The 21,452-nt window shown below is 30.3% G+C and overlaps 1 protein-coding gene across 5 annotated transcripts in view; it reads right to left on the bottom strand.

The window, feature by feature from the left end:
• Window positions 1–21,452, bottom strand: part of LOC135127768 (potassium voltage-gated channel protein Shaker) — an 843,060-nt gene that overhangs the window by 164,228 nt on the left and 657,380 nt on the right. The gene's annotated exons all lie outside the window — the stretch shown is intronic.

Here is a 21,452-nt window from a genome sequence, read left to right on the forward strand (position 1 = left end):
CGTCTGAAACACTTCGTTTAAAAGCACACCACCACAAGTCACTTCGGCAACATCGCCTTTTCAAACACTGTCCTTCCACGTATCCATCGCGGGCAATTTATTTACACATCTCCACAAACTGTTTTTAATCAATTATCGTTTAGTTGATTTTACAGCATCGGAACAACACTGAAAACAAGCGAACGTCGAAAACAAACCGATAAATTACTTGCGGGATTATAATTAAGGGGATAAGTCGGGGATGTACAGGCAAAGAAGAAATTAAATCGGCGTGTTTCGATATTCTGATTGGTAGATTACGTGCTAAGAAAGGGTAGCGTGAAAGATTAGAATCTGGGAAAGGTGGTGTCATAATAGGCGCTTAACGACGTTTATGATCGAATAAGCGATTTGTTGATTTTTAATTTGCGAACAGGCGATTTTTTAGCATCGCTGTAGACTGTACATATAAAATTCACGACATATTTATAGAGTTAGTCGGTCCACGTGGGAGTCATAGTCTAATTTCCGCCTAATTTATTCATACTTTCGGGACACTCTATACGAACGTTTATTAAAGACCTCGTCACAAGTTACCTTGGCCACGCAATAAAGATAGTTTTCTTCGTCGACTGCAGCAAATATAGACCCAGTAATTGGTAAAAGCTTCATAAAGCTCCCGTTCTGCTAATAAATCAGGTCTAATCACGTCAAAGGTCTGGGTTCTGTCATCCATTAAAACTTGCCGATGGCTGAACCCATAACGACCCAACTACACCCAAACACCGCCAGATAAAACTCGTCTTCGTTTCGTATATTTGCCGCAAAAAAAAACAGTTTTACAGCAAAACGTTCGCGTGCTTGTTTTACAACTTTTTGCATACATTGTAAAATTATCTGTCGCTCGTACGGTTGGGATTTTATTGACCTGCAGCGATGCAATTTTGTTGCTTTACGTTCTAATAAAACCTATTAAATTATGTATATCCAGGTTCAGCCTGTGCGATTCAATCTGAAGCGTTTCAATAACAAATTAACTGTATAAGGTAAATGAAATGGCGCGGCGTATAGGCGGCAATTTGGGAAGATTGACTCGCAAATGTAGGGCGTTTAAGCCGGTTGTACGGTACGCAATGTTCTATAAAAAGTAATTGAATTGTTTATACTCGTAAATGTATGATATTTGTTCGGGGCTATTATTCACACGTGTGTGTATTTTATTGACTCAAACTTAATAATTTAAGCTGTCGGTGTGTATCTTCCAACGTACAGTGGTATAAATCGGAGCATATATTTCACAGGCTGTAGTAGCGTATGTTTTGACAACTACAATGAAAGCTGTTTGTGTGTCGATTTTTTATGAATTTTATTTAAAATTAGCTAGATTAGACCAAGAAGAATTTGTTCAAACTATGTTTGTAGCTAGATGGGGTTTTTCATGGTTACGTAGCATATTATAGTTTAAATTTTAACATTTGCATTTTGATTACGAATGTAGGTCATAATTCATAAAACTTCGATGTGATTATTATTAAAATGAATAAAATGTTGTTTCGATGTTTTTGCGCATTTAATTAAAATTTGAAATTGAACTCTTGAATTTTTTAGCATTTTGTTATTTAGATGATTGGATATTTTTTATATTATATATTTTGTTGCGTTATTTATAAATAAACTCAACTGTAGTTGATAATAAATAGATGAGAAATCAAGTTTCCAAATATTATATTTTGAAATCGAATTGAAGTATTGAAGCGAAAAGTTAGTTATGAATGAACAATTCAGAAAGTTCTGGAATACTCAGTTTGGGAGGATAATGTTTTGATAATGTTGATTTATCGTTAAAAAAATTCAAATTGCTCGAAGTTTCCCAAAAACAGGATATTTCGTCCAAGTGGCACCATACTTAAAGAAATGCAGATTGTCTTGTAAAATAAATAATAAAAAAAAATGTTATCCCGGCGCCTCCACCATTTTTCTCAAAAATTAAATGGGTCAAAGCGCTCAAATATTTTTTATGCAAGGGAAAATTGTCTCAGGATGACGAATCTGCAACTGAAATTTGTCCTGATTTTGTATAGATGCCTGAAAATATTTAAGAAAATGTATTAATTCATACAAATGCTTCTTGGAAATTCTAGAAACAAATAATAATAAATTTGTTAATTACATCGCCGATTCCACCATTTTTGTATAAATAAAAAAATAAATAAATTGGCCAAATCGGCCCCATAACTGTTTCATCCAATGGAGAATTGCCTCAATAATAAGGACTTGCTCCAATTTTCCCAAAAAAGTAGCCTGTCCTTTCTGGTTATTGTGTCCAAATGTCACTATATATAACTAAATACAATAAATAAAATTTATTATTAAATAAGGACAGTTATTTGAAATTCTTAAAACAAATAATAAAATTATTTATTATCCCGACATTTCCACCGTTCAATTTGGTCCTGGTTTTATTATTGTTACCTCAATATATTCAAGATATAGATAGATGTATAATTTCTTCTAAAGTAAACTATTTAATACAGATTTTTTTCCAAATTCTCAAAACAAATTATACTTAATACAATTATTTGTTATCTCTAATTTTTGTCAAAAAACTAAATCGATCAAATTGGTCCCATAAGAGGTTTTCCACGTAATAGAATTGTTACAGGATAAAAAATATGTTCCCACATTCATCATATTTCTTTAAATAAAGAACAGAAAGCATTTTTTTTGTAAAAAACTCAATTACTTCGAATTTTCCCAAAAACAAGCAGTTTGCTCTTTTTGTTATTGTGTTCAAATTTCGCTATATTTAACGAAATGCAATTCTTTAAAATTAATAATTTCATACAGAAATACGGCGATTTTACGGAAAAAGTCCAAGTTGCTTGAGTTTCTTGACAGAGGGATCGAAATTTTCCCGAATTTGTTATTTGTGGCCTCAATCTATACAATGAAATGTATAATTCTATCTAAAACAAATCATATCATCCGGAAACAAATTATAATAAAATTGTTTGTTATCCCGGCGCCTCCACCATTTTTGTCAAAATATTAAATCGCTCAAACTGGTCCGATAAACGTTTCATCCTGTGGAGAACTGTCTTAGCATCACAAATACGCGCCCACTTTTATCATATCTCTTCAAATGTAGGACAGAAATGTTCTTTTTTTGTAAAATATACAACTACAAAATAGGCAGTCTGTTCAAATCTAACTATATTTAGCAGATATACTTCTGAAATAAATTATTTCATACAGAATTCTGTTCGAAATTCTTAAAATAAATGATGATTTTATCATATTTTCTTATTGTGACCTTCACGTATTCAACAAGATGTATAATTCTTTCTAAAATAAACGTTTTATACAAAATTTTCTAGGGAATTCTAGAAACAAATAATAATAAAAAATCGTCTGTTACCCCAGCGTCTCTGCTATTTTTTTCAAAAAATTTAAATTGCCCAAATTGGTGTGATGATTGTTTTATCCAATGGAAAATTGCCCCATTATATTTTTTGTCCAAAATCCAAGTTGCTCGAGTTTCTCCAAAAATAGGCAATCTGCTTTTCTTTGTTATTGTCCGAATCGAAAGTCCCAAAATAAACAATAATAAAATTATTTATTATCCCGGCGCCTTCTCCATTTTTGCCAAAAAAATCATATTAGACAAATCGTACCTATATTTTTTTATGTAAGGGAAAATTGTCCCAACACCACCAATCTATCCTTATTTTATCGTATCATATCTTCTCACATGAATGAAATAAGGCGATTTTTTTGAAAAAAAAATGTAGGTTAGAATGAAATTTGTCCTTACTTATATATTTAGGAAAATAAAATAATTTCTTCAAAAATGGACAGTTTCTTACAGAAACTTCTTCTGAAGTCTAGAAGGAAATTATATAAACCAAAAATTGTTTATTCCACCGTCGATTCCATCTTTTTTTTTCGACAAATTAAGTTGGTCAACCCGGTCTGATAAGTAATTTATCCGATGGAGAATTGTGTCAAGGTCAGGAAAATGTCCCATTTTTGTCATATCTCTTCAAGCATGCGACAGAATGCATTTTTTTGTAAATCTTTAAAACACTAATTAGGTTGTTCTCTTTTATTCTTGTATCTATAATCTCACTATGTTTAACGAAATAATAAAGAGAGATTGAAATTTATCCTGATGTTATTTGTGGCCTCAATGTATTCAAGAAAATGTATAACTACATCCAAAACAAATTATTTCATCTAGAAGTTTCTTCGAAATTCTAGAAACAAATAATAAAAAAAAAATATTATTGTTATCCCGGCGCCTCCACCATTTTTGTCAAAATATTAAATTTCTTAAACTGGCCCGATAAATGTTTTATCCTGTGGAGAATTTTGTAAGGATTAGGAATATGTCCCCACTTTTATTATGCCTCTTCGAATAAAACACAGAAAGATTTTTTTTTAATACAATTTGGTCGAGTTATTTCAAAAACATGTGATTTGTCGTTGTTGTCATTATAACACACTTTAACAATATTTAACGAAATGTAGATTAGATGTTCTTCTGAAATCAATTATTTCATACAAAAGTTTTTTTGAAATTCTTAAAATAAACGATACTAAAATTATTTATTATCCCGGCGCCTCCACCATTTTTGCCAAAAAAATCATATTACACAAATCGTTGCTATATTTTTTTTTATATAAGAGAAAATTGTCTTAGCACCACCAATCTAGCCTTATTTTATCATATCATATCTTCTCACATGAATGAAATAAGGCGATTTTTTGAAAAAAAAAAAAATGTAGGTTAGAGTGAAATTTGTCCTGACTTATATATTTAGAAAAATAAAATAATTTTTTCAAAAATGGACAGTTTCTTACAGAAAGTTCTTCTGAATTCTAGAAGGAAATTATATAAACAAAAAAAAATGTTTATTACACCGGCAATTCCATCTTTTTTTTTAGACAAATTAAATTAGTCAACTCGGTCTGATAAGTACTTTATCCGATGGAGAATTGTGTCAGAGTCACGAAAATGTGCCCACTTTTGTCATATCTCTTCAAGCATGCGACAGAAAGCATTTTTTTGTAAAGAATCCAACTTGTTGGAATCTTTAAAACACCAGTTAGATTGTTCTCTTTTATTATTGTGTCTATAATCTCACTATGTTGAACGAAATAATAGAGAGTTTGAAATTTATCCTGATGTTATTTGTGGCCTCAATGTATTCAAGAAAATGTATAACTACATCCAAAGCAAATTATTTCATCTAGAAGTTTCTTCGAAATTCCAGAAACAAATAATAAAAAAAAATATTATTGTTATCCCGGCGCCTCCACCATTTTTCTCAAAATATTAAATTTCTTAAGCTGGCTCGATAAATGTTTTATCCTGTGAAGAATTTTGTAAGGATTAGGAATATGTGCCGATTTTTATTATGCCTCTTCGAATAAAATATAGAAAGATTTTTTTTTAAATACAATTTGGTCGAGTTATTTGAAAAACATGTGATGTTTCTTTGTTGTCATTATGACACACTTTAACAATATTTAACGAAATGTAGATTACATGTTCTTCTGAAATCAATTATTTCATACAAAAGTTTTTTTGAAATTCTTAAAATAAACGATACTAAAATTATTTATTATGCCGGCGCCTCCACCATTTTTGCCAAAAAATTATATTAGACTAATCGTTCCTATATTTTTTTTATGGAAGGGAAAATTGTCTTAGCACCACCAATCTATTCTTATTTTATCATATCATATCTTCTCACATGAATGAAATAAGGCGATTTTTTTTGAAAAAAAAAAATGTAGGTTACAGTGAAATTTGTTCTGATTTATATATTTAGGGAAATAAAATAATTTCTTCAAAAATGGACAGTTTCTTACAGAAACTTCTTCTGAATTCTAGAAGGAAATTATATAAACAAAAAAATTGTTTATTACACCGGCATCTTTTTTTTCGACAAATTAAATCGGTCAATTCGGTCTGATAAGTAATTTATCCGATGGAGAATTGTGTCAGGGTCAGGAAAATGTCCCACTTTTGTCATATCTCTTCAAGCATGCGACAGAATGCATTTTTTTTGTAAATCTTTAAAACACTAGTTAGATTGTTCTCTTTTATTATTGTGTCTATAATCTCACTCTGTTGAACGAAATAATAGAGAGGTTGAAATTTATCCTGTTATTTGTGGCCTCAATGTATTCAAGAAAATGTATAATTACATCCAAAACAAATTATTATTTCATCTAAAAGTTTCTTCGAAATTCCAGAAACAAATAATACAAAGAAAATAGTATTGTTATCCCGGCGCCTCCACCATGTTTGTCAAAATATTAAATTTCTTAAAGTGGCCCGATAAATGCTTGATCCAGTGGGGAATTTTGTAAGGATTAGGAATATGTGCCCAGTTTTATTAAACCTCTTCGAATAAAATACAATTTGGTGGAGTTATTTGAAAAATATGTGATTTGTCTTTGTTATCATTATGACACATTCTAACAATATTTAACGAAATCAATTATTTCATACAACAATTTATTAGAAATTCTTAAAATAAACGATATTAAAATCATTAATTATCCCGGCGCCTCCACCATTTTTCTCAAAGAATTAAAATATTCAAATCGCTGCAATAACTTTTTTTTTGTCAGTGGATTTTGTCTCAGGATTACGAAAATGTGCTTCTCAAATAAACGAAATAGAGCTATTTAATCAAAAAAATCTAAGTTGTTTCAGTTTTCTCCCAGTGAGATTGAAATTTGTCCTCAGTTTGTCATTGTGACTTCAATATATTTAAGAAAATGTATAAATCCTTCTCAAATACATTATTTCATACAGAAGTTTCTTCTAAATTCTCAAAACAAATAACAATAAAATTGTTTGTTATCTCGGTGCCTCCACCACTTTTGTTAAAAGATAAATCTTCCAAATTCGTGTGATAAGGGGTTTTTCATGGAATAGAATTGTCATAGGATAACGAATATTTGCCCATTTTTACCATATTTCTTGAAATAAAGAATACAAAGCAATATTTTTGTAAAAAAAATCCAACATGCGCAAATTGTTTCCGGATCCTGAATTTGTGTTATTTTTATGATATTTCCTAGAACAAACGAAATAAGGCGATTTCGTGGAAAAAATCCAGGTTGTTTAAGTTTCCTTAAAGAGGGATTGCAATTTATTCTGACTTTATTTGTGGCCTCAACGTATTCAAGAAAATGTTTAATTCTATCTAAAACAAATTATTTCATCCAGACGTTTCTTAGAAATTCCAGAAGCAAATAAAAAAATTATTGTTAAACCGGCGCCTCCACCATTTTTGTCAAAGAATTAAAAAGGTCAAACCGTCTTGACACATTTTTTTTTATGTAAGTGGACTTGGTCTCAGGATTACGAAAATGTGCTTATTTCTGTCATGTCTTCTCAAATAAACGAAATAGCGTTATTTCTTCAAAAAAAAAAATGTAGGTTGTTTAAATTTGCTCAAAGGGATTGAAATTTGTCCTGATTTTGTTAGTGGCACTTCAAGATACTCAAGAAAATTTATAATTACTTCTCAAATGAATTTTTTCACACAGAAGTTTCTTCGAAATTTTCAAAACAAATAATAATAAAATTATTTGTTAGTTCGATGCCTCCACTCTTTTTGTCAAAAGATAAATCTTTCAGATTGGTTCGATTAGGGTTTCATCCTATAGAAACATCAGAGGATAACGAATATTTGCCTATTTTTAAAGAGGGATTTATCCTGATTTTACTTGTGGCCTCAACGTATTCAAGAAAATTTTTAATTCTATCTAATGCAAATTATTTCATCCAGACGTTGCTTAGAAATTCCAGAAACGAATAAAAACATATTCTTAACCCGGCGCCTCCACCATTTTTATCAAAATATTAAATTTCTTAAACTGGCTTGATAAATATTTTATCCAGTGCAGAATTTTGTAAGGATCAGGAATATGTGCCCACTTTTATCATATCTCTTCAAATAGGATATAGAAACATTTTTTTTTTTAATACAACTTAACCAAATGCAGATGTTCTTCTGAAATCAATTATTTCATAGAAGTTTATTCGAAATTCTTGAAATAAACGATATTAAAATTATTACTTATCCCGGCGCCTCCACCATTTTTGTCAAAGAATTAAAAAGTTTAAATCGCCGCAATAAGTTTTTTTTTATGTAAGTGGTTTTTGCCTCAGGATTACAAAAATAACATAAATAGCGCTCTTTCCTCGAAAAACATCTAGGTTGCTTAAGTTTTCTCACAGAGGGATTGAAATTTGTCCTGAGTTTGTCATTGTGACTTCAATATACTTACGAAAATGTATAATTTCGTCTCAAACGAATTATTTCATACAGAAGTTTCTTCCAAATTCCCAAAACAAATAATAATAACATTATTTGTTAGTTTTGTGCCTCCACTATTTTTGTCAAAAAATAAATCTTCCAAATTGGTTCGATAAGGGTTTTTTCATCCAATAGAATTATCATAGGATAACGAATGTTGACCCAATTTTACCATATCTCTTCAAATAAAGAATACGAAGCAATATTTTTGTAAATAAAAACTACTTCGAATTTTTCCAAAAACAGTCTGCTCTTTTTTGTTATTGTGTTAAAGTCTCATTATATTTAAACGAAATGCAGATTTTCTTCAAAAATAAATTATTCAAACAGAAATATTTTCGAAATTCTTAAAACAAATAATAATAAAATTATTTATTACATCACTGATTCCAAAACTGGTCAAATCGTTCTGATAATTTTTATGTACACATGGACAAATTGTCTCAGGATCCCGAATCTGTTTTATTTTTATCATATTTCCTGAAACAAACGAAAAAACGCGATTTCGTGTAAAAAATCCAGATCGCTTGAGATTCCTCAAAGAGGGATTGAAATTTGTCCTAACTTTATTTGTAGCCTCAATGTTTTCAAGAAAATGTATAATTCTATTTAAAACAAATTATTTCATCCAGAATTTTCTTCGAAATTCTCAAAATAAACTATAATAAAATTATTTGTTATCCCGGCGCCTCCACCATTTTTGTCAAAAATCGTATTGGTCAATTTGTACCTATAATTTTTTAGTGTGAGTGAAAATTGTCGCAGCAACACGAATCTATGCTTATTTTCATTATATTTTGTCACATGAGAAATGAAATAACGCAATTTGTTGGAAAAAAAAGGAAATTCGAGTTTCCTTACAGAAAATAGAATAATTCCTTCTAAAATAAACTGTTTCATACAGAAGCTTCTTTGAAACTGCAGAAACAAATTATAAAAAAAATTATTACACTTTTTTTTTCGAAAGAATTTCTAATTTCGAGAATTGTCTCGGGATCCCGAATTTGTGTTTGTTTTTGCCATATTTCCCAAAACAAACGAAATAATTTCGTGGAAAAAAATCCAAATCCCTTGAGTTTCGTCAGAGGGATCGAAATTGGTCTTGATTTTGTCGATTCTGGCTCCAATGTATTTAACAAGATGTATAAGTTTAGCTAAAACAAATTATCTCTTGAAATATAGGACAGACATCATTTTCTTGTAAAATATCCAACTAGGTCCAATTTTTACAAAAATAGGTAGACAGTTCAATTTAGTTATTGTGTCCACATCAAAACTATATTTAGTAGATATTCTTCTGAAATACATTATTTCAAACAGAAGTTTACTCGAAATTCTCAAAATAAATAGAGGTTTTTGTTTCCTTACGGAGGGATTGAAATTTGATTTTGATTTCTTTGGGTTCCTAGAAACAACTTATAAAAAAATATTGTTTAATACTCCACCATTTTTTCTCTAAAAATTAAATTGGTTAACTCGATCTGATAAATACTTGGAAATCGATGGAGAATTATCTACGGACCATGAAAATGTGCCCACTTCTGTCATATCTCTTCAAGTATTTTTTTATAAAGAATCCAACTTGTGTCTAAAATCATGTATTATCCTAGGATTTCCACCATTCTGTCAAAAGTTAAATTGATCAAATCGGTGTAATAAATTTTCATGCAAAGGAAATTTCACACAAGGTCACGAATCTGTGTTAAAGAAAATGAAGTCTGTGTTCTAGAAACAAATAAAATTGTTTATACCCCGGCGCCTCCACCATTTGTGTAAAAAAAGAAATTGGCAAAATCGGTCCGATAAGTGTTTTATCTAATTGAGAATGATGTCAGGATCACGAACACGTGCAGAATATTATCGTATCTAAGTAAAGAAAATAATGCAATTTCTCGGAAAATAGTTCAAGTTGTTTAGATACCCTCAAAGAGAGGTAGTTTATCGGGATTTAAATTTGTTCTCGCTTTGTTGTTGTTTCTAGAGCTCAATACGTTCGAGAAAATACAGAAATCCTTCTAAAATAAACTATTTCATACAGAGGTGTTTTCGGAATTTTAGAAACAAATAATAAAATTGTTTGTTATCCCGGCGCATCCACCATTTTTGTCAAAAATTAAATTGTATAAAAATTAGTGACACTTGTTTTAGAAAATATTTTGAGTTATATTTCTTCGTTCAGTAATTGGTATTATTGACCCTTTTAAATGTTGCGCCGCATGAAATTCTACGTAACTTTTGCACCCTTTTTATATAAAATTAATTTTCTTCGTTCAAGCTTAATTTAGCTATGAAATTTGATACTGTTCACTTTGACGTTCATTTTTCTCTAGCTGCTCAGCATCCACAGAACTTCTTTACTTTGATTACATTCTCACCAGGAATTTAATGAAAAAGGAATTGTAATTTCCTGAAAAACGGAGTTTATTAAATTTTCTGATAAGGCAGATGTAGCGATTGCCAAAGTAAATACTTCGTCGTACAATAAATATTTACCATTTTTTATCACATCAAGTCGCAAGTCACTATTTTAAAATTAAACTTATTATTTTTTTGTCAAGTCGATTTTTTTTTCTCGTCGGTAAACATCTCTCTTTCCACTTTCCCGCGTCCTGGAATTTTCTTTAAAACTGTTGACGTAAAATTAAGTCAGAATGCGCTTTTATCAAACCGACAGAAACCCGACTCATATTATACTAACAAAACATCTCGAAGCGCCTTTGTTATACCCAGCGAAGTGATATTGGATAAATCAAGACAAATTTCTTTTGTTGGGTCCGATGGGTCCTTTTAAAATATAGGTACATTCTGGAGCAGCGCCAAATCCTTTGATTTGATTCATACGAAAGCTCCCTTCATGCGACTTTTTCGACGTAACGACATCATTTTACGCAGCGCCATCTACCGTTATTTAGCACGAGTTTACTTTCTACGAGCTTTACAGCCCCGCATTGAGTCGAAAAATCGAGCTTTCCGCCGACTTGTTTTTTTAAAAACTCGAACCGACTTGCACAAACAGAATTTCGCTAAAATCGGCTTAAAGTTATAATTTACGGGCTCTATTTATGCATTTTCTTAATGGAAAACGTGTGCTACTTCTGTGCACAATAAAACCCAGTTTCCCTAATAAAAATCGTGTAAATCACCACCGTAGCGCTGCATATCACCTTGACTCCTGATTAATGAATCCGTTTATTTTTAGCGCCATCTATTAATCATCGTATGCTAACGAGTTTTCATTACCTTCGCTTAAAACAATACGAAAATCGCAAGGACGCCCTCTAGCCGGTCCGGACGAATTAATTCGTGAAAATCGACGAGTTCGCTCCTGAAAGATCCGCACTATAAAGCCGGCACTTATCGCCTTTACACGTGTTGATTATCCGTCATAATTCAACTTCCGCCATAAAATTAACAATGGCTTTGCCCGACAGAGGGCTGAAAAAATTATGGAACAATGTAGTCGCTACAAAGTGCACAAATCGATGGCAAAACGTATGGAAATAACTTTATGTTTATTCAAACGCCAGAGTGTAACTAAAAACATTCATAAGCAAATACGTGCGAATAAATTCAGTTCTCGCTCTTTTCAAATGAAAATCGCTACAACTTTGTGCTTTATTTCTGGACTAGAGACGCACTTTCTTTGTGTGGTGGTAGCTCGTGAATTATTTATTGAACTAAAATTATTTCGGACGCGTCGGGGTGGCGTAGGACACATGCGCCATTTTGTGCCACGTCAAGGTCATTAAAAGTCGCGCTTGTATCGCGAGCGTAAACTAAGTCTGTGTGTCTGTCTGGTCTGTTTAGATTTTTATTGGACGGATAATTTTCGTGATTACTGGACCGGTTGTTGTCAAATTTATGTTTATTTGAACTATCATGTACAGTACATGGTAAAACGCTAACCAAAGATTTATTTTTATAAAATAAAATATTTCTGCATTTGTAGTGTATGAATCCGTGTTGGGTCTTCACCCGCACATTCAGATTTTTGGAAAAAAAAATCAGAATTGTATAAGAACATTTTACAATTTAACTTTGAAACGGCTTATATATTTGTGGTTTATCAATGCACATATAAATTTATGAATTACTTATACAGGGTGAATCAAGAACGACTCGCTGCATTTTCCCGAAAATTTGGGACTGTTATTATTAGTATTACACTGTACTATCCTTGCAAAAATACATATCTTTATGTACTTATAAGGGTTATTAAAAAATTAATTTCGAAAAGTCAAATCATATAATTTTCCGAAAAATCTAGATTTATTACTTACGATTACGACCAACTTTTTGATATCAAAATTTTTCGTTTTTCCTTTCTCTTCGATTTTACATTTTTTTTCATTTTTCGTTTATCCAATTCTTCCAGTTTCAATTTTTGATTGTTCAATTCCTCTATTTTCGACTTTTTGAAATTTCCAATTTTCCGATTTTTGAATTTTTCAATTATCCGATTTTTCAATTTCTTTAATTCTTCAATATTTCATTTTCTCGATTTTACAGTTTTCGATTTTTAAGTCTCCCAATTTTTATTCTTTCGGTTGTTCAATTTTTTGTTTCTTCAAGTCTTGATTTTTCTGTTCCTCGATATTACAATTTTTAACATTTTTCTTTGGTTTTCCAGTTAACCGATTTTCCGATTTCTTTAATTTTCAAGTTTCTTAATTTTTAATCTTCCGATTTTTGAATTTTTCGAGTCTTTAGTTTTTCAAGTTCCTGTCAATTTTTAGATTTCTTAAGGTTTTCATTTTGTATTTTTTCGTTTTTTCATTTTTGCAGTTTTTCCACTTTGGTTGAAAAATCGACTAAGTGAAAATCGAAAAGCTAAAAATTTGAAACAAAAATTATAAAATCGGAAAACGGGAAAAACGAAAAATTGCAAAATCGAAGAACTGAAGAAACGAAAAATCGAATCAAGAAATGGGAAAACCCATAAATTTTAAAGTCGAAAATTATAGAATCGTAAAAACTGTAAAGTCGGAAAACCGTAATATTAAAAGATCGAAAAATTGAAAAATTAAGTATCCAGAAATTGAAAAATTAAATTCTACAATTCTAAAATCGTTTCGTTGAAAAAGTGATTTTTTTAAATTATAATTATGATTAAACACTTTTAAAATGAAAACTAGAAAAATTGCAAAGCAAAAATTGAAAAATTAAAAATTCAAAACTCGTGAAATTGCTAATCAGAAAATTGCAAAATCTAAAAATTCAAACATTCAAAAGTTGGAAAATCGGAAAAGTGAAAAACTTAAAAATGAAAATTCGAAGAGACGCATATCGTAAAATTTAAGAAAGAAAAAAAAGAACAATATCAAATCGAAAAATTGAAGAAGTGAAAAATTCAAAAAATTTAAATTGGAAAAACAAAAAATTATAAAATCGGAACATAGTGAATTCGAAAAAATGTGAAAATTAAGAAAATAAAAATCCGAGACGAAAAATGTAAATCGAAAAATTGAAGAAATTAAAAATTGAAAAATCAGAAAATTAGGAAAATTGTTAACTGAAAAATTTAAACATAAAAACCCGAAGACAAGCTTATCGAAAAGTTGAAACAAAAACAATCAGAAGTTGAAAAGTTGCAAATAGAAAAATTGAGGAATCGAAAAATTGAAAACATTGCTATTGATGAAACAAAAAACTATAAAATCAGAACATCGGAAATTTGACAAATTTTTGAAATAAAGAAAATAGAAAATCGCCACAAGAAATTGTAAAATATAACAATAATTGAAACATCCAAAAGTTGGAAAATCGGAAATGGAATATATTACAAACCGAAAAATTTAAGAAAAGAAAAATTGAAAATTATAGATTGAAAACTCGTGAAACTGCAAGTGGAAAATTTGCAAAATCTAAAACTTGAAACATCCAAAAGTTGGAAAATCGGAAAAGTGAAAAACTTAAAAATGAAAATTCGAAGAGACGCATATCGTAAATTTTAAGAAACAAAAAAAAATTAAAAATATCAAATCGAAAAATTGAAGAAGCGAAAAATTCAAAAAACTTAAATTGGAAAAACAAAAAATTATAAAATCGGAACATAGTGAAATCGAAAAAATGTGAAAATGAAGAAAATAAAAATCCGAGACGAAAAATTGCAAATTGCAAAATTTAAGAAATGAAACATCTAAAATTAGGAAAATTGCTAAACTGAAAAATTTAAAAATAAAAACCCGAAGACAAGCTTATCAAAAAGTTGAAAGAAAAACAATAAGAAGTTGAAAAGTTGCAAATGGAAAAATCGAGGAAACGAAAAATTGAAAACATTGATATTGATAAAACAAAAAACTATAAAATCAGAACATCGGAAAATTGACAAATTTTTGAAATAAAGAAAATAGAAAATAGCTACAAGAAATTGTAAAATATAACAACTGAAACATCCAAAAGTTGGTAAATCGGACATGGAAAATATTATAAGCCGGAAAATTTAAGAAAGGAAAAATTGAAAATTAGAAATTTGAAACTCGAAAAACTAAAAGTGGAAAATTTGCAAAATTTAAAAATTGAAACATCCAAAAGTTGGAAAATCGGAAAACTAAAAAACTTAAAAATAAAAACTCGAACAGATGCATATCGTAAAATTGAGAAAACAAAAAAAAATCGGAAAATTGCACATCGAAAAATTCAACAAATAAATAACTGAATAAATAAAAATTGAAAAATCAAAAGTATTGAAAACTGGCGACATTGTAAATGGAAAAATTGCAAAATCTTAGAAGAAACATCCAAAAGTTGTAAAAATTTAAGAAAAGAAAAATTTTAAAAAATTGAAAACTCGTGAAAATGGGAGTGAAAAAATTGCAAAATCTAAAAATTGAAACATTCAAAATTTTGAAAGTCGGAAAACTGAAAACTTTAAATATAAAAGCTCGAACAGTTGCAAATCCTGATACTGAAACAACACAAAAAAAAATAAAAACTGAAAACCTGCAAATTGAAAAATTAAAAAGTCAAATAGCTCACAAAGCTTTAAAATCCAATAATTGAAAAATGGAACAATTCTAAATTTTCGTTTTTCATTTTCTTAACTTTTTGCCAATGTTTTTTTTCGATTTTTCTTTTATCCAATTTTTCGAGTTTCAATCTTTGATTTTTCGATTCCTCGATTTTCAGATTTCTTTAATTCTGTAGTATTTCGTTTCTAGATTTTGTCATTTTTCGATTTTTAAGTTTCTCAATTTTTAATCTTTCGGTTATTTTTCAAATTTTTGATTTTTTTATTCTTCGATATTCCAGTTTTTTGTTTGGATTTCCATTTAACCGGTTTTCCGATTCCTTTAATTTGAATGTTTCGGTTCCACAATAGACATTTCGAGATTTCATTTAAGTTTCTCAATTTTTAATCTTTGATTTTTGAATTTCTTGTGTCTTCCGTTTTTCAAGTTAGATTTTTAGATTTTGTAAGTTTTTCATTTTCTACTTATTGATTTTTTCATTTTTGATTTTTCAATTTTACAATTTTGCAATTTTTCCACTTCTGAAAAACTGAAAAAACGAAAAATTGCAAAATCGAAGAAGTCAAAAATCGGAAAATTGCAAAGCGAAGAACTGAAGAAACGAAAAATCGAAACCTTGAAAAAAAAAGAAAAAATTGGAAAACCAATAAATTTTAAAATCAGAAAATTATAGAAACGTAAAAATTGTAAAGTCGAAAAACTGTAATACTAAAAGTTCGAAAAATTGAAAAACTAAATACAGAGAAATTGAAAAATTAAAAAGTGAAATAGATGAAAAAGCTTTAGAATCCAATAACTGATAAATAGAACAATTCTAAAATCGTATCATTTTTTAAAATTATAATTATGATTAATTGATTAGATACACACTTAAAATGAAAAATTGAAAAAATGTGACTTTGGAAAAGTAAAAATTTATAAAATCGGACCATTGAAAAATAGAAAAATTGTAAAAATAAAAAAGCGACACGAAAAATTGCAAATCGAAGAACCGAAACATCTAAGAATTGAAAAATTAAAAATTGAAAACTCGAGAAGCTCAAATCGAAAAATTGCAAAAATCTAAAAATCGAATCGCAAAAAAAAATTATAATTTTTCAAAGAAGAGGAAATTTCTCTCGAAATAACCTACGACCATTTTTATTACACTTAGTTACACTACAGTTGAAAAACCGTGTCAGAATTCCCAGTGTAATGCCTAAACCTATCCGATTTTTAATGTCAGCTATATTAACACCCTTACGTCTTTAATCCTAGAACAATGAGCAAGCTTCTTATTTGTAGGTGTCACAACTTGGCAAAATCCTCTTTCCTCCAGCAATTTGTTTGGCACGGTTTTCTCGTTTTGTTTCGGAGTTAAGTCCTTCCTTGAACGTATTCTTAGACAGTAAGTAGTTTTGTCGGGTTTCAGGAGCACGAGTACATTGATTTTCGCCTGGACGGATGTTAATCATTCATGTCTGTCGGAAAAATCGAAAATATGCGTCGAGATCAATTTGCCGATAATATTGTTTCTCGTGCTAAATGCTGGCACGCAGCTAGAAAAACGATTTTGGATACCTTTCATTCCGGTAGTATTTCTATCGATTTCGGTGTCCGCACTTGATTAAAGGTCGTCTGGTGTTTACCATGCGATTTTAAATTGTGGCGACGAAATGCGTCTGATTTCTGTGTTTGGAAATGCATTTTAGGGTGTCTTGGAGGGATGGAAGCGCTTACTGCAGTCCTATGAAATTTTTCGTGTCCGGGGATGGAGGTATTTGGCTAGAGTGTGACAGATATAAAGCAACATACCCTAGTGTTCCAGTTTAGAATTTCCTGAACATTGTTTAACAACGTAGGCGGACAGTAACACCTTATAAGCAAATATCCTGAACATTCCCGACATCATTCCACGTAATTATCAACAGGTCTTTTCGTAAGTTACGTTATTAGCGAACTGACTTTGATTATAACTACACTAGTAAGTCATTTTAATAAAAAATATAGGTAATTATACAACTAATTTATACAACAGTTGCTAACTGATTAATAAATGATAAACACACCGCATTGCCGCAATTTTCCCGCCAAAAATTAAAATTCATTACTTTTACGGATTAATAAAAACATCTTCTGCGTTATATTAAGAATTATGTCTCTGTCTCACTCTTTTCTTATTGAGTTTTGTTATTACGTACTCTGTACTTTTACGTTTTCTCGACTTTTCATGACGCCTAGAGTACGAAGAAATAGGTCTCCCGTTTCCGTCTGTCTGTCTGTTTGCCGTCACGGGTTTTGTTAGACAGATCCGAAAGTACTACATAAGTATGCTAAATTTTTTATCAAAATTTATTTGTTCATCCCTCCAAAAAATTGATGACGTCAGCCCAAATTTTGCCGAATAAATCCTACCTTAAATGTGCAAAATATGATGAGTCTATACTTTCTGCGATAATATTTTTTAGATTTGCTTATACGGGGTGTTTCAAAAAAATTAATGACTGAGTCAATTTATTTTATTGATGAAATGATGTTATTTAGCTTTTTTCTAGTTTTATGAGCAAGCAGTAGCCCCGCCCATCTTCATTCCATTGACCACTCTTAATATTCTTCAGTCCTATCTTAGCAAGTTTTAGCCCCACCCACCCACCCTTTTTTTTCTTAGAGGATATATCATTTACCAAAATCAATCTTATCTTAGCAAGTACTAGCCCCGCCCACACACGCTATTCTCATTCTAACGATTTTATCTCTCTTCAATTGAGATCCACCTTTCATTCCGAGTAGACAAAACGAATCACTGAAATCGAGGCAGGGTGGGCGGGCGGGGCTAAGTTTAACTTTTTCCTATAGGATCTTTTATAAGCAAGTACTTGCCAAGATAAGCAAGATAAAATTGAATAGTATTAAGAGTAATCACTGGAATGAAGAGGCGGGTCGGTGGGCGGGGCTATTGCTTGCTTATAAGACTCTTTGGAAAAACCTAAGTTCAGCTCCGCCCACTTCTTGTCTCCATTTCACTGACTTATTTTCAATTTTCAATTATTCAATTTTTCGACTTTTCAATATCAAAATTATAAAATCGAAACAAATATTGGAAAAATAAAGGAAATGTGGAAAGGAAAAGTTGTGATATGAAATCGAGAAAACGAAAATCAAAATATCGAGAATATTAAAAACAAAAATCAAGAACTTGAAAAATTGTGGAGAAATCGAAAAATTAAAAAGGAGAAACTGAAAAATTGTAAAATCGAAAAATTAAAAAACTGATAATGAAAGACACTGAAAAAAACGAAAAATTGTGATGGACAATTTTAAATCGAAAAAAAACAAAAAAACGAAAAATTCTAACACCAAAAAAATTGATCGAAGGTAAATAAATCCAGATTTTTCAAAAAATTATAAAATTTGATTTTGCGACTTTTATTTTTAACTTCAACCGGTTTTCCAGAATCGCTAATTGAAATATACCAATTTTTAAAAAATCCAAAAAATTCGGATTATTATTTCGACAGAACTTCCCTCGCCTGGATTTTATGCTTGAATTTTTCAATTCTTCAATTTTTCTTGTTTTTTCTTCAGTTTTTCGGTTTGTAGTTTTTCGAGTTTTCAAGTTTAATATTTTCAATTTTCCATCTTTTGATTTTTTTTATATTTTGCATTTTGCAATTTTTCGTTTTTTTTTATTTTGGTTATCTTTTCACTTATTCGATTTTTCAGTGTTTTGATTTTATTTCTTTGTTTTTTCAATTTAAATTTTTTTCAGTTTCTCGTTTCTTTATTTTTCGATTTGCAATTTTTCAATTTTTAATTTTTTTTTCGTTTTTTCATGTTTAAGATATGCGACTTTTCATTTCATTGATTACTCTTAATATTGTTCAGTCATTTACCAAAATCAATCTTATTTTACCAAAACACTGCCTAAATCCAAGTTGATATACGTATCCTTGCAAAAATGTTGATGACGCCATCACAAAATTGTGTAAAGTAAAAACTCAACTCGAAAATGCTGAATATGGTTCATTGTACTTAAGGCGGGAGGGAAGTTCTTTTGAAACAACTTTCAACAAATTTTGCTAGTTACGTATTTGGATGAGTAAACTATGATTAATTTGTGGTAATAGTTTCAATTAGCCGCAAACACAAAATAAATGAAGTAAACAAAGTTTTATTTACAGTAATTTTAAACAATTATAGCAGCATATGGTGACCGACTAGGATCGGATCGCCCGTCAGCATGTGTCAACATAAAAACTGAATTGAGTTAATATACCCAACGCAATAAATTCCTTTAATTACTGTAAAATAATTAGCAGAGATTTTGTGAACTTTAATTTTTTGTGATTAAATATTTGAAAATTATATACAGGGTGTTTACAATAGATGTGGGAAAATTCAAAGGTTTATTCTTTGGATTTTTTTAAGATCTTTTTGTAGTTGAGTGATTTTCTGAAAGACCTTTCGTTTCCAAGAAAAGTAAAGTCAAACTGCTCGATCCCCAGACTTAAATCCCTTGAATTTTTATTTATAGACTCGTTTGGAAACAATGGTAGCATTATGCAGTATAAAATGAAAAAGATTAGAAAAAACACGCTTAGTATTTTTGGAAAAATCTTAAAATAATCCAAGGAACGACCCCCTGAATTTTTATCGCATGTTTAGTAAACATCCTTAGATAATACCGGTCACATTGTAAGAAAAAAAGACGTATGAAGGGTTTGAACGCGCGACCTTCTTGTCCATTTCGTCTATATTAGCTTGAAAGGTTGTTAAACACTTTGGGTTTTTTTGCGAAAATTTGGATAAGTAGCAGATCAACCCAAGGCCGATTCATAAACCGTAAGTATAGTGATTTTGAAAACGATATAGACCGTCAACAAACCACAATATAATTATAGGCGGAGCTTATTCTACAATCGGGAAAATTCGGGTATGAATAAATGCCGACGTTCGGGGATACTCGGAAGGGTTTGAGCGAATTTGAGTTTGTGTGAAGCTCAAGGTCACGGTCCATCTCAGTTTTTAAACCATTCTGTAAGAGTATGTTACTTTATAAAATTTCCTCGGTTTTATCACGCAAAATATTGCGATGACGTCATCAAATTGTTGGTAGGGTTGATGAGACTAATTCTGGTTAGCGGTTTACCCTCTATTCAGTATTCATAATTAGACAACAATCGCTCTGGGCGTTTGGGAGATTATCTGTCTCGCAAAGATTGACACATACGACAGACGACAGACAGACGGAAACGGGGACCTATTTTTTCACAGTGTAGGGGTCATTAAACGTCGAGAAAACGTGAAAGTAGCCAGTTGCCACACGGTCCCTATTACAATACGCTCGGAAAGTAATAAAGCTTATTTGGAGACAAATTCGAAAATGTGTTAAGGTACAAAATCAAAAAATGTTTCCACAAAATATCAAAACCTTGAACTTGTTGAGAATTTTTTGATATCGTCATTTTTTGTCCGTAAATGGAACATTCTGTAAACCACTGGGTAATTTTGTATGTTTTCCTTCCCAAATGTAAGCTAAGGAAGTATTGTAATAGGGTCCATCAGACAAATGGTCACTTCCAAGTTTTATCGACGTTTCATGCCCCTAGCGAACAACATAATAGATTTCCCGTTTCCATCTGTTTGTCGTTTGACCTCTGTCTGTCATCTGTCTCTCTTAAAAACTACCAGACTGATTGTTCTTATATGCTGACCAAGATTTTTCTAATCATCCCCACTGGCAATTTCATGACGTTCCCTCATTATTTTGCATAGTAAAGATCATCTAAATTTTATAAAATAATATGGTCCTGTACTCGTGATTTATGAATCCGTCTTAATTTTGTTATAAAATTATCTTATACATTTTTTTTGGGCAATGTTTTCCACGTCTTTCATGCAGCTAATGGATTCTCGGACTTGTGTTCTGCCCTGTGTGGAGCTGTGACTGGTTTTATCCAAATTTTTAAGTGTAGAAGTTATAATAAAATAAATACAACTTTTCAAAATTAAATTTTATAATTTTTTTATAAAATTGGATTTGTTCGGTTGTACTTAAGGGGCGGGGAAAGTTCGATCTTAATAACCTTGGACAAGTTTTTTAATAGTGGTTTCAATTAGTTTTCCTCAATTATTCTGACTGAAAAGCTTTTTTTTGTAATTTGTCATCATTGTATAT

The sequence above is a fragment of the Zophobas morio genome, unplaced genomic scaffold (genome assembly GCF_036711695.1).
Source record: "Zophobas morio isolate AGI-343-1 ecotype UQ-CSIRO unplaced genomic scaffold, CSIRO_AGI_Zmor_V1 ptg000012l, whole genome shotgun sequence".
NCBI lineage: Eukaryota > Metazoa > Arthropoda > Insecta > Coleoptera > Tenebrionidae > Zophobas > Zophobas morio.